The sequence below is a fragment of the Rhipicephalus sanguineus genome, chromosome 10, assembly GCF_013339695.2.
Source record: "Rhipicephalus sanguineus isolate Rsan-2018 chromosome 10, BIME_Rsan_1.4, whole genome shotgun sequence".
Classification (NCBI taxonomy): Eukaryota; Metazoa; Arthropoda; class Arachnida; order Ixodida; family Ixodidae; genus Rhipicephalus; species Rhipicephalus sanguineus.
Window position 1 is genome coordinate 27,691,881 of NC_051185.1, and position 14,705 is coordinate 27,706,585.

General features: G+C 43.8%; 1 long non-coding RNA gene across 1 annotated transcript; it reads left to right on the forward strand.

The window, feature by feature from the left end:
- Window positions 1-890: 890 nt before the first annotated feature.
- LOC125760150 (uncharacterized) lies at window positions 891-14,400 on the forward strand. The gene is made up of 3 exons (XR_007417796.1): window positions 891-959; window positions 2,465-2,558; window positions 14,334-14,400. It is a non-coding gene; the product is annotated as an uncharacterized LOC125760150 (long non-coding RNA).
- Window positions 14,401-14,705: the final 305 nt, after the last annotated feature.

Consider the following 14,705-nt stretch of genomic DNA (forward strand, 5'->3'; position numbering starts at 1 on the left):
AGGAATGGCCACCTGGTCAGGTACACCCATTCTCTCTTATTGTGCGGGAATGCATGTTATTCATGCTTCACTACACACCGGCAAAGCCTCTAACTCTACAACAAAATTGTGTTCGGCACCTGTAGTACACAAAATCATTGCCCCCGAGATTTGTACTTTGCAGCGTTGCTTTACAAAGACTCAGAGATGACCATTGATTCAGGTGTGAGCTTTGAAATTTGTTCTAATATGCCAAACACAATAGGTATAGCTGCAAAACTAAGTATAAATAACGAACAAATAATGCAGTTGCACCTAAACCTGTGTGAAAAGCCACGAAAACGTTTTATTTCTAATATAAAATATGACCTGTAGCATAGCACGACACTGCTGCCACCTATATTTTTTTTGGTTTAGACTGTAAGCTAACTGTTGCAACAGGTCTCGTTGTACTACAGGAGCACGACCAGCTTCCCGTGAACACATGTGCCTCGCGCTTACATTTTTATCGTGTTACTAGATATTGTGTGCGTTTATTGTGTGCTTATCGTACTCGACATTCGTCGACTGGGCAATTTCCGCGTGTTGGGGCGTTCTCCTGCCTTGATCCAGTGGCGGATGATAGTCGTCGTTCGTTGCCGCTCAACACAGCCTCATGGGACGCGCAGCTTTGTGTCCGCGCTCAAAAGTGCTTTCTTGCTTCGTTCATCGATTACTCACGTTGATCGAGTGATTCAATATCGAGTGTACTTCCGAAGACAATCCGCGCCCGAGTGTTGGGACAAGCGGCGACCGCGGTTCCACAGGAGGGGAAGCGTGAGCCTTTTGACGAGCCACTATGAAGAGTGCACAGCCAATGCCAAACTTGGGTAAGTTGAAGGTCGCTGAACTACGTAACTTTGTTACTTCATTGCATAATAACTACTACGCAGGAACCGGCGTGTTGGCATAGCGAGGATGAACAACCAGATACCCGATAGGTAGGTATGTTTTGTGCTTTGAGTGCACTTATATACACCATCATAAATTACATGTTTGAAGGATGCGCGTTGCGCTACGCGATCTTATGCTTCGATCATGCAAGCCTCGTGTCGTTGTTCTGTTATTCCTTGACTGTTTACTGTACGAGATCATCGCTTGAGAATGTTTCTAGAATCCCTAATCGCCGATAGAAAGTGCTTGCTTTTTAAACACATGGGTTGTCCCATAATGTTTTCACGGTGTTGCTGCGAGAGTTCACCAAACTCGGTAATAACGCGCAAAGATATCACAAAACTGGGGACATCACAAGACTGGGGACTTGATAGAAAAACACACAGCCCTGACACGCGCACACGATGATGGGTATGTTTTCGTGGTTGCGTCCCCGAGCTTTTCGCGAGAAATCCATGTAGTTGTTTTGTGGTAAGTATTTCAACCTAGCTGCCTCATAAATGTTTTAAAGGAGCTCACTTGAAGTAAATGTATTTAAGTGAATTGCGTTACGTACTGCTACTAAGTGCATACTCCAGAAAATGCGTACTGAATTTGAAGAAGCACATGTTTATATCAAATAGTGTTATTAGATGAATATGTCAATTAAATTAGGTTAATTAAGCTAACACATGCTACGCTTCGTTGCAATATTGTGTGTTTGAGAAAATATGCGTGAGCTCTTGTTCTGTCATTATATATTTTTTCTTAGCATATTGAAGCGCACGAGGTTCTCTATCACAAATAACTTAGGTTGTGCTCATGTAGTAAGAATGTTGCTTTATTCTGTGGTGCTTCAAGTTATTGTATTTTCACGCTTTTTTTTTTACTCGGCATGGTACCAATATTGCTCTCTTACTTAAATGCATAACCAAGGTTTAGTATGCAGTGATTTTGTGTTTATTTAGCTTTGTAAGGTCATAAATTAAAAGAAAAGGATCTCAGTTCTCATATATGTTTCCAGAAGTTCACAGAAAGTTGGAAAATATTCTCGGTTTTGTGAAGGGCTTACATAACTGAAAATGAAATCAAATTGACAGCTCAACTGTACAAGACAAACTACATGTGAATTCGCTTTAGAGAACCAAAAGTTTGTTTCCTGAATGGCTTACATTCATGATGTAATACAATGTGTATGGCTCGTTCCCACCTCACACCAAGTGCACATGGACCACGCACTCTTTTCATTTTTTTTATATTTCGATAAAAGTGTATCTCGTTTTTGTCATCTGCATCACCCATACGGCTATGTGCATATTCCGGGTAGTGCTTACTGTGTACATGTGTGAATGTTGAACATGCAGTGGCACTCTTTCAATAGTCTGCAAGTGGCTAGTTCACTAATACAGCTGTTCTTATTGCACCCTGATCCCTTCATTGAAGGATCGATCTCTTTAATATATGAATATAGACTTGCCTGAAGACATGTTTGGTACTCACTATCTGTGTGTGGTTGGGTTTGTTTTGCGTGAAAATCAATGTTTTTTTGTGGTATCTGTTATGCATGTATCAGCGATGAGAGCTGTTCATGGCACCGACACAGAGGACAGGTTGCAGTACAAGATAGGAGCATACATCCTGCAAGCCCGGGCAAGCCATAATGAGTGGTAGGCATTTCTTTTCATCACTAGATTGGCACAGTTTGGACACGTAGCACCTATTGAGATACAGCATATACTGGCCTTTAGCTTATGCGTGGGAAAACTATCTTCTGCACTTCAGTGCAATGCATATTATGTAGCTTGCATTCCTTGAACATGGAACGTGGAATAGTTTGTATTGTTGAGTTTGTAATTTTTGAGCATGGGATGTCGCCAGAGTCAACGTTTTGAAACTTGGAGTTCTCTTCATAAAGGGAGCAACTGTTAATTCTTGATGTTGCTATCTTGATGAAGGCAAGTCTACTCGTTCAAGAGTTGTTTGAGGATTTCTTCGTCTCTTCAAGCCTCCTCCATCTTCCACCGAACATCTGTGTTGTTTGTGCTGCCATGAAAGTGTGTGGTGAAACTGTGTGGTGCTGCCATAAAACAAAAAATTCAGGCGTGCGCAGGCACAGCTGCATCGAAGAAAAATAATTATTTCTTTGTTAAAGATAGTGAAGGCACACTAACGCGATCTCAGCCAAGATTATTAATAGTTGCCGACTCAATTTTAATGTAGTAGTTTCGTCGCTGGGCTTACGCACAATAAAATTCATCAAAAAGTGGGAAGCAACCACGCATGCTCCAGTGTTCAGCTAACAAGTCACTACTGCCTTTCTTTATGTTTCAGTGTTCCCTGAGCCTTTCTTTGATACACTGCCCCATTTGCCCCACATAATGCTTATCCCATGATCTGATAAACGATGCCTTCTTTACAGCGCGCATAACGTGTCCTGTGATTCCTATTGCAGCCAAGTGAGTGCCTGGGTTGGAACTTTTTCATAGTTTAGCACGCTTATTTGAGGCCGTGAACACTATGCTGATGATTGCCCGAGCACCAACCGATTTTATATTGTCGGATATCCTGGGCAGGTATGACATAGTGGCAAACATATTTTGGCCATCACGATTAGCAGTTTCTTTGGCCTGGCACCTGGAAGGTGTTTTTTTGAGTAGGGCTTCTGCAGCCAATACAGCAAGGGGAGCACGATATCCTGCTTGCGTCCAGCGAGTCCTTGAAATCAAGCCTCGTCCAAAAGAAATAGGGACAGGATTATTTAGTACAATATGCTAGCACATAAGTTTTTAAATGTTTTAGATATGAGGATGACTGTCTCTTCATTAAATACCACAAAGGTTCTTTCGAATCTGAAGCCACTAACGTATTAACACTGGCACATGATTACTAACACCCGCTGGTGCTTACCCACGAGCATCCAGGCAAGGATTGTACCATATCAGGTTCCTGAATGTACAATTTCATTCGCATAAAAGCTGCATGAGCTAGTCATACGAACTGATGGGAAACAAGCCATTGCTGCCTTTTAGTTTCTCCCACTCAATAATGGTAAAAAGGTGCATTGTCTGACACTGCCTCGACAGTGGCGTAGCGAGGGGGTAGCAGACAGAGCCCATGCCCCCACCCACCCTCCTCCCCGAAATGAATTTCTGCCTATGCCTCTGTGGCTCGCTAACACGGTAAAAATTTCTGTTCCTATTTCTTGTGGACAAGCCTTAATTTCCAAAGAACTCCCCTGACACAAGCAGGATATCCTGTTCACCTTGCTGTATTGGTTGCATATGCCCTACCCAGAAAACCACCTTCCAGTTGCCATGCCAAAAAAAAAAGGCAAATCTTGATGGCCGAAAAATGTTTGCCACTATGCCATATCCGCATGTGATATTCAACAATATAAAAATGGTTGGTGCTTGGGATCATCAGCATAGTGTTCATGGCCTCAAATAAGCATGCTAAACTATGGAAAAGCAGCAACCCACATACTCAGAGGAGAGGATTGGCTGCAATAAGAATCACAGGACACTTTACATGCCCTGCAAGGAAGGTACCGTTTATCAGATACCCCTATCATGGGGTAAGCATTATGGAGGGCAAATGGGACATCATCTCAAGGAAATCTTCTTTGCATTGCAACAATGTAAAGAAAGGCAGGGATTGCCGGTTTGCCAAAGAGTAAAGAAACTATACTGCATTGATCATTGAATCAGCAAGTATTCATATTCTCGAGATTGCGTTAGTGTGTCATTACACTATTTGTCAAAGAAAGAACTATTTTTCCTGGCCACAGCTGTGCCTGCGCATGTTGAAGTTTTTCTTTTTAAATTATAAATATGTGTGATCTGAGTCCAAAAAACACTTAAAAGTTAGCGCCTATCTGTGTCCCTTCTTGTCCTGTCTTCACTAGTCTGCGATAAGCATAATGGTTTCAATGTTATGCGTACCCACGTGTTCTTGCATTGATAACGTCATCTGCAGGCATTTACAAACAGCAAAAGGCAATGAAACATATGGGTGATTCCACGTAAGATCGAAAAAACGATGGCTGGTCGACCTCCTAAATTTATTTCAAAATTTTAAATATTATTGCCTGATGAGTGGAAAGAAGAGATCCGCAATTTGTTTTGCCGCCAAAAATTTTTTCGAAGCACAGGAAATCAATAACGACGAGAAGGTGGAGTGGAGCGCTCATCCGCTCTGCTGTTTTGGCAAACTTTCGTTGTGAATTGCACAAAATATATTAAAGTTAGGTAGCTGAAATTTATTTACCTAAATATATGCATGTTTTTGCTTCTGGTCAGGTATTTTTAGTTTTTGTGTGTAGTGTAGATGGTTTTATAAAAACCTCAAAAATGGCACAATTTGCAAAATTTTCTTTACATTGAAGCTCTTTATCTCAAAATCGCCTAGTAGCAGAGCTACAAAAATTCCGCATTACGTTCTTCGCATGCTTATCTACCAAACTGCCAAATCTTGTATTTATATAACTTTTCAGTAAAGAGATATGATCGGGCTAAGTTCAAGAAAACACCGAACAATGGAAACTTCTGACGACAATTAAAAAAAAAACCATTTTTTAAATTTCTTAAACTTTGTCCACTTATTCTCCTTCACATCAGCTTTGACAATCATTAAAAACATGTTGCATAATGTCGTTGCACTAATAGTTACGGCCCCTCCAATGAGACCCTTAAAGCAAGGATGGGCAATTCCGACTTCTTGCCCAGCAAGTGTATAAAATGCAGGCAGGATTGAATTTCTTTTTATTAAAAGGCCAGCACATACCTCAAAAGGTGTCGCCGGCACTGAAGACGTTAATTTTGAAAATATTTGGTCACTGCAGCGGCCACGAGCGCGGTGCTACCGATCAGGCGCGCGCGCACCCGAGATGCTCGTTGTAAGAGACGGCGCAGTGAGAGCTCGTTTTCGCGTCCTCAGACCGATTGAGTTCGAAACAGCAACACCTCTCGGGTGACTTGAACGCACGTGCACCGGTAGTCGCAGTGATCTGGTTAATTGCGTCGATTTCTTTTTCAGAGGGCATAAGAATGTCATCGTTAAACTGTGCGTTCCGTGAAGATCTTTCATTGCAGTGGTAGCAATAGCACGCGTAGCACAAGTAGTCCGTCTCATTGACAGTCACTGATCTTTCGGGCGTTAAACGTTCCTTCAAAGCATTTATGTCTAGGTCGGTAACTCTGCGAAATTTTGGCTTCTTTGCAATAATTAAAGGAGTACTGACACAATTTTAAGACATCGCAAAAGGGACATTTTTTGCTTCGTTGGTATGCAGTGTCCACGCTGTCCACACACTGGAGCCGGAGAACACGTATAAAATATTTCAATTTGACTTTGAAGTTTTCGTCGCTGAGCAAGACAGTTCCTCCGAGTTCGCGAGTTCTGCGTCCTGCATGCAGCCTAAATCGTAGAAATCACTGTCAGGGTCACTGGACGACAATTCACTCATCTTTGTCTATTCCACCACGAGCAGATGACGGATTTCCCGCTAGTACGTCGCGAGTTTCTGTATCTCCGTGACGTCATACTGCTATGAAACGACACTGAGAAACCACCCCCTCGATATCGACACCGAAAGTGTCTTTTTAAGGTGGCGCTAATTAAAATATATAGGATGCATTCCCAGGCACCACAATAGTCGTTTTACGTTTCTCGACACCAGTATTTTATTTAGAGCAACAATCCGAAATTTTTTAAAATTCGTGTCAGTACTCCTTTAAGCTTCTTGTGCTTCGAAAGGTAGTCTCCACAATACACTCATTCCGAGCTATACTTTCTTGCCATGAGACGCACAGGAGGAGTAGAGTAAGAGCAAAGCACAAGAACTATCCGAGCCGAATGAAGTGTGAACAGCGCTCTGAACGCGCGGCTAGTTCAGGCCGTCTGCTGCCGACATCTAAGATAGGCAAGCGCATCCGGTTACCGATAGTTTTGCTTTTCTTTCCTTTGACAATCCATATTTTGCTTTGCCACTGGAGCACCACGTTCATGCTTTCCACTGATCGCAACTGGCGCAGCGCAGTTTCTGTGGCAGCAGCGTGCGTGAAGCGAGCGCTCATATCTCCCTTATAGAGTTTTCATCTTGCTTCCATCTCCGCCGTGTTATCAGCGCCTAGCTGAGATGCGAACAGAGGGCGGATAGAATAGCGAAGCTCCAGTGCACGTGCGTTCAAGTCACCCGAGAGGTGTTGCTGTTTCGAACTCAATCGGTCTGAGGACGCGAGAACGAGCTCTCACTGCGCCGTCTCTTACAACGAGCATCTCGGGTGCGCGCGCGCCTGCTCGGTAGCTCCGCGCTCGTGGCCGCTGCAGTGACCAAATAATTTCAAAATTAACGTCTTCAGTGCCGGCGACACCTTTTTCGGTACTGTTGGTCTTTTAATATAAAGAAATTCAATCCTGCCTTCATTTTATGCACTTGCTGGGCAAGAAGTCGGAATTGCCCATCCTTGCCTAAAGCCTGTTTCACATGCGAGCGACTGAGCGGCGGGGCCCGCGGCGATTGAGCGGCGACAGGACGCTCGCACGTGGCTTCGTTTCACATGCACCGCTTTTGCGCGGCGCGCGCCTCTGCGATGCGCAGTGATGGCTGTGGAAAGCGCCCGTTACCCGCGGGTTTCCTTTCTCCGAGTTCGCTTCTTTTGGTGCACTTGGGTTGCGAGTTTCACCAGCCTTCTACTTCGGTGCTCGATTTTCACGCGCCTAAACCTTGAATGACGAAAATGTGCAGTGTATCAGAGTGCAATTAAACAACTTCAGTAGTCACGTTTATTTCTGTTACAGCTTACTTTTTTTACCACGCAAGTCTTCTCGCACGCTCATACACTTGGCCATGGAAAAGCAAAAAAAAAAAAAAAAAATGGTTTTTGTGGTTTTAAGCTTTCAGAGTGCTTTCGGTGGCTTTTGCTCTCGAATGCCGCAAGGCGTTGGTGCGCCGTCTGGGCCGGCAACCATTGCAAACCCACAATGTCGTCGTCTGGGGAGCTCGCATTTGTCGTCTTCGGGGTACGTGACCATTGAAGAAAAGAAAAAGAAAACAGTAAACTATTCGAACGTGCTGGGTCAGAGTAGCAAAAAAAAAAAAAACTGAAACATGCGACCAACAAGTGCGCAGTGCCGTAGGGTCCCCCTGTACGGACCTGTGTTGGTGCCACGATTCTATAAAGATACAAAAGAACAAAATGACACGTGCAAACGATTTGTCTGCTTTGATGGAAGCGCAGTAGAGAACAACAAAACGAAAAGAAAGGCGTTTCTACACTGCCAGCTCGTTACAGCGAATGTCGTCTGCTAGGAAACCGAGTTCCTCCTGGCGCACGCGCCCGCTCCTCGACTCCGCCCCTGCAATCACGTGCTCCCCACGTCACTGCTCTCCCATTGGGTGACCTTGGGCAGCCACTCTGGCGCTAGCGAATTTTTCCAACTCCGGCGATCTTGATCGCGCGTCCACTGGTCGCTCTAAAAAACAGGTTTTTTAGAGCGACCAGTGGACGCTCGCAACGCCAGCGATCGAGATCGCCGGAGTTGGAAAAATTCGCTAGCGGCAGCGGCGGCAGCGCGTCTGCCCAAGGTCAACCAATGATCAACCAATGGGAGAGCAGTGACGTGCGGAGCACGTGACTGCAGGGGTGGAGTTGAGGAACGGGTGCGCGCGCGCCGGGAGGAACTCGGTTTGCTAGCAGACGACATCCGCAGCAACGAGCTGGCAGTGTAGAAGTGCCGTTCTTTTCCTTTTGTTGTCCTCTACGGCGCTTCCGTCAAAGCAGACAAATCGTTTGCACGTGTCATTTTGTTCTTTTGCATTTTTATCGAATCGTGGCACCAACATAGGTCCGGTCAGAGGGACCCTACCGCACTCCGCACTTGTAGCTCGCAGCACATGCTGCTGTTTTTTCTTGTTTACCACTCTGGCCCAGCACGTTCGAAAAGTTTGCTGTTTTCTTTTTTTGAATGGTCACGGACCCCGATGACGACAAGTGCCGCCGCCTCTTTACTGGAATGCCCATGGGCAAAAAGAGGGACGAGCTCCTTCACAAACACACAATATCGTCGACTGGGCCGCTTCATCTGGTTGCCGGCCCAGACGGCGCATCAACGCCTCGCGGCATTCGAGAGCAAAAGCCACCGAAAGCCCCGTGAAAGCTTAAAAACACAAAAGCCAATTCTTTCTTTTGCTTTTCCATGGCCAAGTGTATGTGCGTGCAACATGACTTGCGTGGTAAAAAATAAAGCTGGAACAGAAATAAACGTGACTACTGAAGTTGTTTAATTGCACTCTGATACACTGCACATTTTCATCATTCAAGGTCTAGGCGCGTGAAAATCGATCACCGAAGTAGAAGGCTGGTGAAACTTGCAACCTAAGCGCACCAAAACAAACGAGCCCGGAGAAAGGAAACCCGCGGATAACGGGCGGTTCCCACAACCATCACTGCGCTTCGCAGAGGCGCGCGCCGCGCAAAAGCGGCGCATGTGAAACGAAGCCGCATCCGAGCGTCCTGCTGCCGCTCGATCGCCGCGGGCCCCGCCGCTCGGTCGCTCGCATGTGAAACAGGCTTAAGGGTCTCATTGGAGGGGCCGTAACTATTAGTGCAACGACATTATGCAACATGTTTTTAATGATTGTGAAAGCTGATGTGGAGGAGAATAAGTGGACAAAGTTTAAGAAATTTAAAAAATGGGTTCTTTTTTTTAATTGTCGTCAGAAGTTTCCATTGTTCGGTGTTTTCTTGAACTTAGCCCGATCATATCTCTTTACTGAAAAGTTATATAAATACAAGATTTGGAAGTTTGGTAGATAAGCATGTGAAGAACGTAATGCGGAATTTTTGTAGCTCTGCTACGAGGCGTTTTTGAGATAAAGACCTTCAAAGTAAAGAAAATTTTGCCAATTGGGCCATTTTTGAGGTTTTTTATAAAAACATCTACACTACACACAAAAACTAAAAATACCTGAGCAGAAGCAAAAACGTGCATATATTTAGGTAAATAAATTTCAGCTACCTAACTTTAATATATTTGTGCAATTCATAACGCAAGTTGGCCAAAACAGCAGAGCGGATGAGCGCTCCACTCCACCTCCTCGTCGTTATTGATTTCCTGTGCTTCGAAAAAATTTTTGGCGGCAAGACAAATTGCGGATCTCTTCTTTCCACTCATCAGGCAATAATATATAAAATTTTGAAATAAATTTGAGAGGTCGACCAGCCATCGATTGTTCGATCTTACGTGGAATCACCCATATATATTTTGCCACTATATTATCAAGTGATACAAAACTGACTCATGCAAAGCTCTAGGACACACTTTCGCAGTGCATTCCAATGCTCTATTTCTCTATGTGGTGGGCCTTAATATTCGCTCTTCTGACCTTACTGCTATTTATGAACAGATTTATGGTATTTTTATAGGTTGTGGTGCAACCTAGTTTTGTGCAGCATCTTGCAACATGCGACTACTTATTTCCTTCTAACAAAGCCTTGTTGTCAAATAATCGATAAGCCTGAGAGTGATAACCTGTATCGGAGAGAGCCTTCATTAGAAGGCAGGGCATACCCATATGTTTCATCACATTGTTTGGAACATGATCCCACCACATCTATAAAGGTACCATAAATCTGTACATCACACGGTTCATGAGACAGATTGAGCCCTACCACACAAAGATATGTGTAATGCACTGTATGATGATGCCTTGAATAGCCTTGTTTGACAGCAAAGGTCAACTGTTCATTAAATTCATACTACGGTGGAAGGGCGTACCTTTTAGCAATACTTGTTACTGGGCATGTTGGTACATACTCAGGAGGGAGCATGAGATAATAAACGGACAGTGCTCCTTGCTTCTCTCCTGGATATACATTTGATTACTGCATTTTACTGTTTGTACATGCACTGTAAATGATGTTATCTCTGTGAAGACACTTGGGTTCAGGTGATATTTTAAGCATCTGCGCGATTTCTAGAAAAGTTAGTTGTGAGTTCAGCACTGCTTTGTGCTCTTTTCTTGAGTAGCTGTGCTATCCTGTCAAGATGTTTAATAAGTAACAACACACTCGAATGTGAATTCTTCTTTGTGGCAAAACAGTGCAGACAACGGGATGAAGAACATACAGGGCACAGAGCTGGCTATCAACTGATTTCTTTATTGGGAAGACAGAGAATCTGTAGGCAGGCGAGCAAAATTGAAAAATGGCACATACGTTATCAAGTGACTCGGCCCCTGGCATTACTATCAATTCTGATAGGGTTTACAAGATGCGACAAAAACAGATTTCATTATAACGTAAAGACGAGCAAAAAATGGCAAAAAAGAACGATGACATGGTGGTCAGTACCAAACCGATTAAAACCGCTAAAATCTGACATTCATAAATCAACAAAAACGAAGAACCAGAGTCCAATCAAACAGAAAACAAAAACATGTGACAACAAGCCAGGCCCATAGCCAGGGGGGGGGGGGGGGGGGGCTAGGGGGTTCGCCTCCCCCTCCCCCCCCCCCCGGAATTTTGAAGACACATGGTGTTTTATCGAAAATAAATCATGAAAATAGGCGTTTTTCTCAAATAGTCAAGGCTTTCAACAAGTGCCACCCCCCGAAAAAAATTCCTGGCTATGGGCCTGCAACAAGCGTAGTGATCACAATTGAGGCTCAAGGTAGCTAATTTCTTTGTCAAAGAGTGCTAGTGATGGCGCGCTAACGCAAGCTGCTCCTCTTTTGTGAATTATGTGCGCCTCACAAATTTTGTGTGCACATTTATCTCGATATTTCGTGAGAACTTGCACATTGTCAAGCAAAGGGGAGCAGCCGCATGATGTACAATGCCAGGTTACTGCCTGTTGTTGCTTCTCACGCATTCTGTCATTTATGCACCGTCCGGTATGTCCTACATATGATTTTCCGCATGATAATGGAATGTCATAAACGACGTTCTTCACGCATTCAATGAAACGATTTCTGTGCTTCTTGTCACAGCAAGAGGAGATTGTTTCATCACTGTTCACTAGCCTGCATAGGGAGGCCAGACGGTTTGGGGCGGAGAACAAAACTCGTACGCCTACTCTGCCGGCAGTCTTCTTCAACCTATGAGAGAAACTTTGAATGTAGGGAACGACAGCCAAGCGAGAGCGAGTGTGCTCGTTTGGCCTGTTATTTCTTGTCATTCTAAGAGTGACCAGCAGCTTTTCTGCTGGGGAGCTCAAAAGAGCACTAGGGAACCCCGCGCTCCTCGAGCGTTCCACCTGAATCATAAACTTGTTTCCGTCCACTGAGGGCATGATCGGACGAGGACGTTTCTGATGTTGGAATAGCCTATTCCTCTTTTAACTAGCTTAGATTACGCAGAAGGATACGGAAGCGAATTCTTCTGAGACCAAGGAAAATAACTCCAGCAGCTGTGGTATTCATGGACTACGAGCAGCAAATACAAGAACCTCTGCTGTCCTTGTACAGGTACTTCTTTAGTGGTTTGAAAATCTCGGAGGTTCTGAGAAGCGCCCTCGTCTGATCATGCCCTCATCGAACAGAAACAAGTTTTATGATTCAGGTGAAACGCTTGAGGAGCGCAGGGTTCCCCAGCACTCTTTAAAGCTCCCTAGCTGAAAAGCTCCTGGTCACTCTTAGAACGACAAGAAATAACACGCCAAATGAGCACACTCGCTCTCGCTTGGCTGTCGTTCCCTACATTCAAAGTTTCTCTCATAGGTTGAAGAAGGCAGCCGGCAGAGTAGGCGTACGAGTTTTGTTCTCCGCCCCAAACCGTCTGGCCTCCCTATGCAGGCTAGTGAACAGGGATGAAACAATCTCCTCTTGCTGTGACAAGAAGCACAGAAATCGTTTCGTTGAATGCGTGAAGAACGTCGTTTATGACATTCCATTATCATGCGGAAAATCATATGTAGGACATACCGCACGGTGCATAAATGACAGAATGCGTGAGAAGCAACAACAGGCAGTAACCTGGCATTGTACATCATGCGGCTGCTCCCCTTTGCTTGACAATGTGCAAGTTCTCACGAAATATCGAGATCAATGTGCACACAAAATTTGTGAGGCGCACATTTCACAAAAGGGGAGCAGCTTGCGTTAGTGCGCCATCACTAGCACTCTTTGACGAAGAAATTAGGTGCCATGAGCCTCAATTGTGATCACTAAGCTTGTTGTCACATGCTTTTGTTTTCTTGTTTTGTATCCTGTTTTATTGTTCGTGGTTGCAGTTTTCTAGCCTTGCTGTCACTTGCAAACCTTTCTTTTGCAGACCCCGGTTCATGGTTTTTGTTGATTTATGAGTGTCGGATTTTAGCGGTTTTAATCAGTTTCGTACCAACCGCCATGTCATCGTTCTTTCTTGCCATTTTTTGCTCGTGTTTACGTTTTAATGAAATCTGCTTTTGTCACACCTTGTAAACCCTTATGAAATTGATAGTAATGCCGGCCGGCTGAATCACTTGATAGCGTTTGTGCCATTTTTCGATTTTTGTTTGCCTGCCTATATATTCTCTGCCTTTCCAATAAAGAAATCAATTGATAGTTTGCGCTGTGTCCTGTATGTTCTTTGTCCTGTTGTCTGCACTGTTTTGCCACAATGTTCATGAACCAACTAGCCCACCTGTATCCTCTTGTAGATTCTTCTGTTGTTTGTAAAAGAGAGGTGATCAAATTCATGACTATGCAATATTTGCAAGCTGATATTGTAAGTGTGTACTCTTAAGCATGGAACCACGAAAAAATATTTCCATTTTCATAAAACTTTTGTGACCTGTTCAAGGTACCTGGTGAATATACCTTTGGCTTGCTTCCTCTAATGCTCTATTTCTAAATTTTTGTAGAAATGGTTCGTAACCTGTTGCAACATGCATATTGATAAAATATATTGTAGGTTGTTAAAGAAACCACCATTTTATCATTCTTCTGACTAGAATTTAGCATTTGTGTTGCTGTATCACCAAGATGCAGCTCCACATTCCACGTGCCTATTGCTCAAATGCACCTTGCACAAGCTGAGCATGAGCTACAAATTGCTCTGTGATAGTTTTGTTTAAAACAATCAAGTGGAATAGGCCTACTGATGAACCCAGGAGTCATGCATGGAGTACCATTTGAGTAGCGAAAGGACGCTATTATGCAACGTTACATCAAAGAAGCTGACCAAGCTAATTGGTCTGCATATGATAGCTGACCTATCTATTACACCACAGCTCTAAGAAGTGCTGTATAGTGGTTTGTTTTCTTATGTTTTTGATCAAAGCAGCACGAAGCCGGGGCTATGGGGTTGGACATTGAATACACATTGATCATTCAAATAAAATGGTAAAAATGATATCACTATTTCGAAACGGAAAGTCATCAGTCATAAATTGCAGCATCTTTTGTGTTGTGCTAAGCTGTTCACTTCAGTGCCAAACTACATTTTCACACTCTCTTGCAGGTTTCAAATACAGCAACTGTACCACAACAGTGCAGCGCAGGAGATCCTATCATCAGTGCCGCGTCGAGAAATTAAATAAAAAAGCGCTTACTCCTGGAAACTGCTCGTATCGTCTTATTGGTTTGTTTGTTATTATAAAACTGCACTTTCATGAGAATTGAATGAACTAGCCCCATTTATTGTCCCATTGAAACTAAATAAATTGTCAATGTAGAGCTTGTTTCGAAATGCCTGCATCATAGGCCTATAAGATTACTTATTGGCTTCAAAATGCTCTTACATGTAAAGAACGCTGTTGATGTAGTCATTGCAGGAAATGGTCTGCTGATATTTTTGTTACAAAGCTCTAAAGCGTACACACTTTCTTATTGT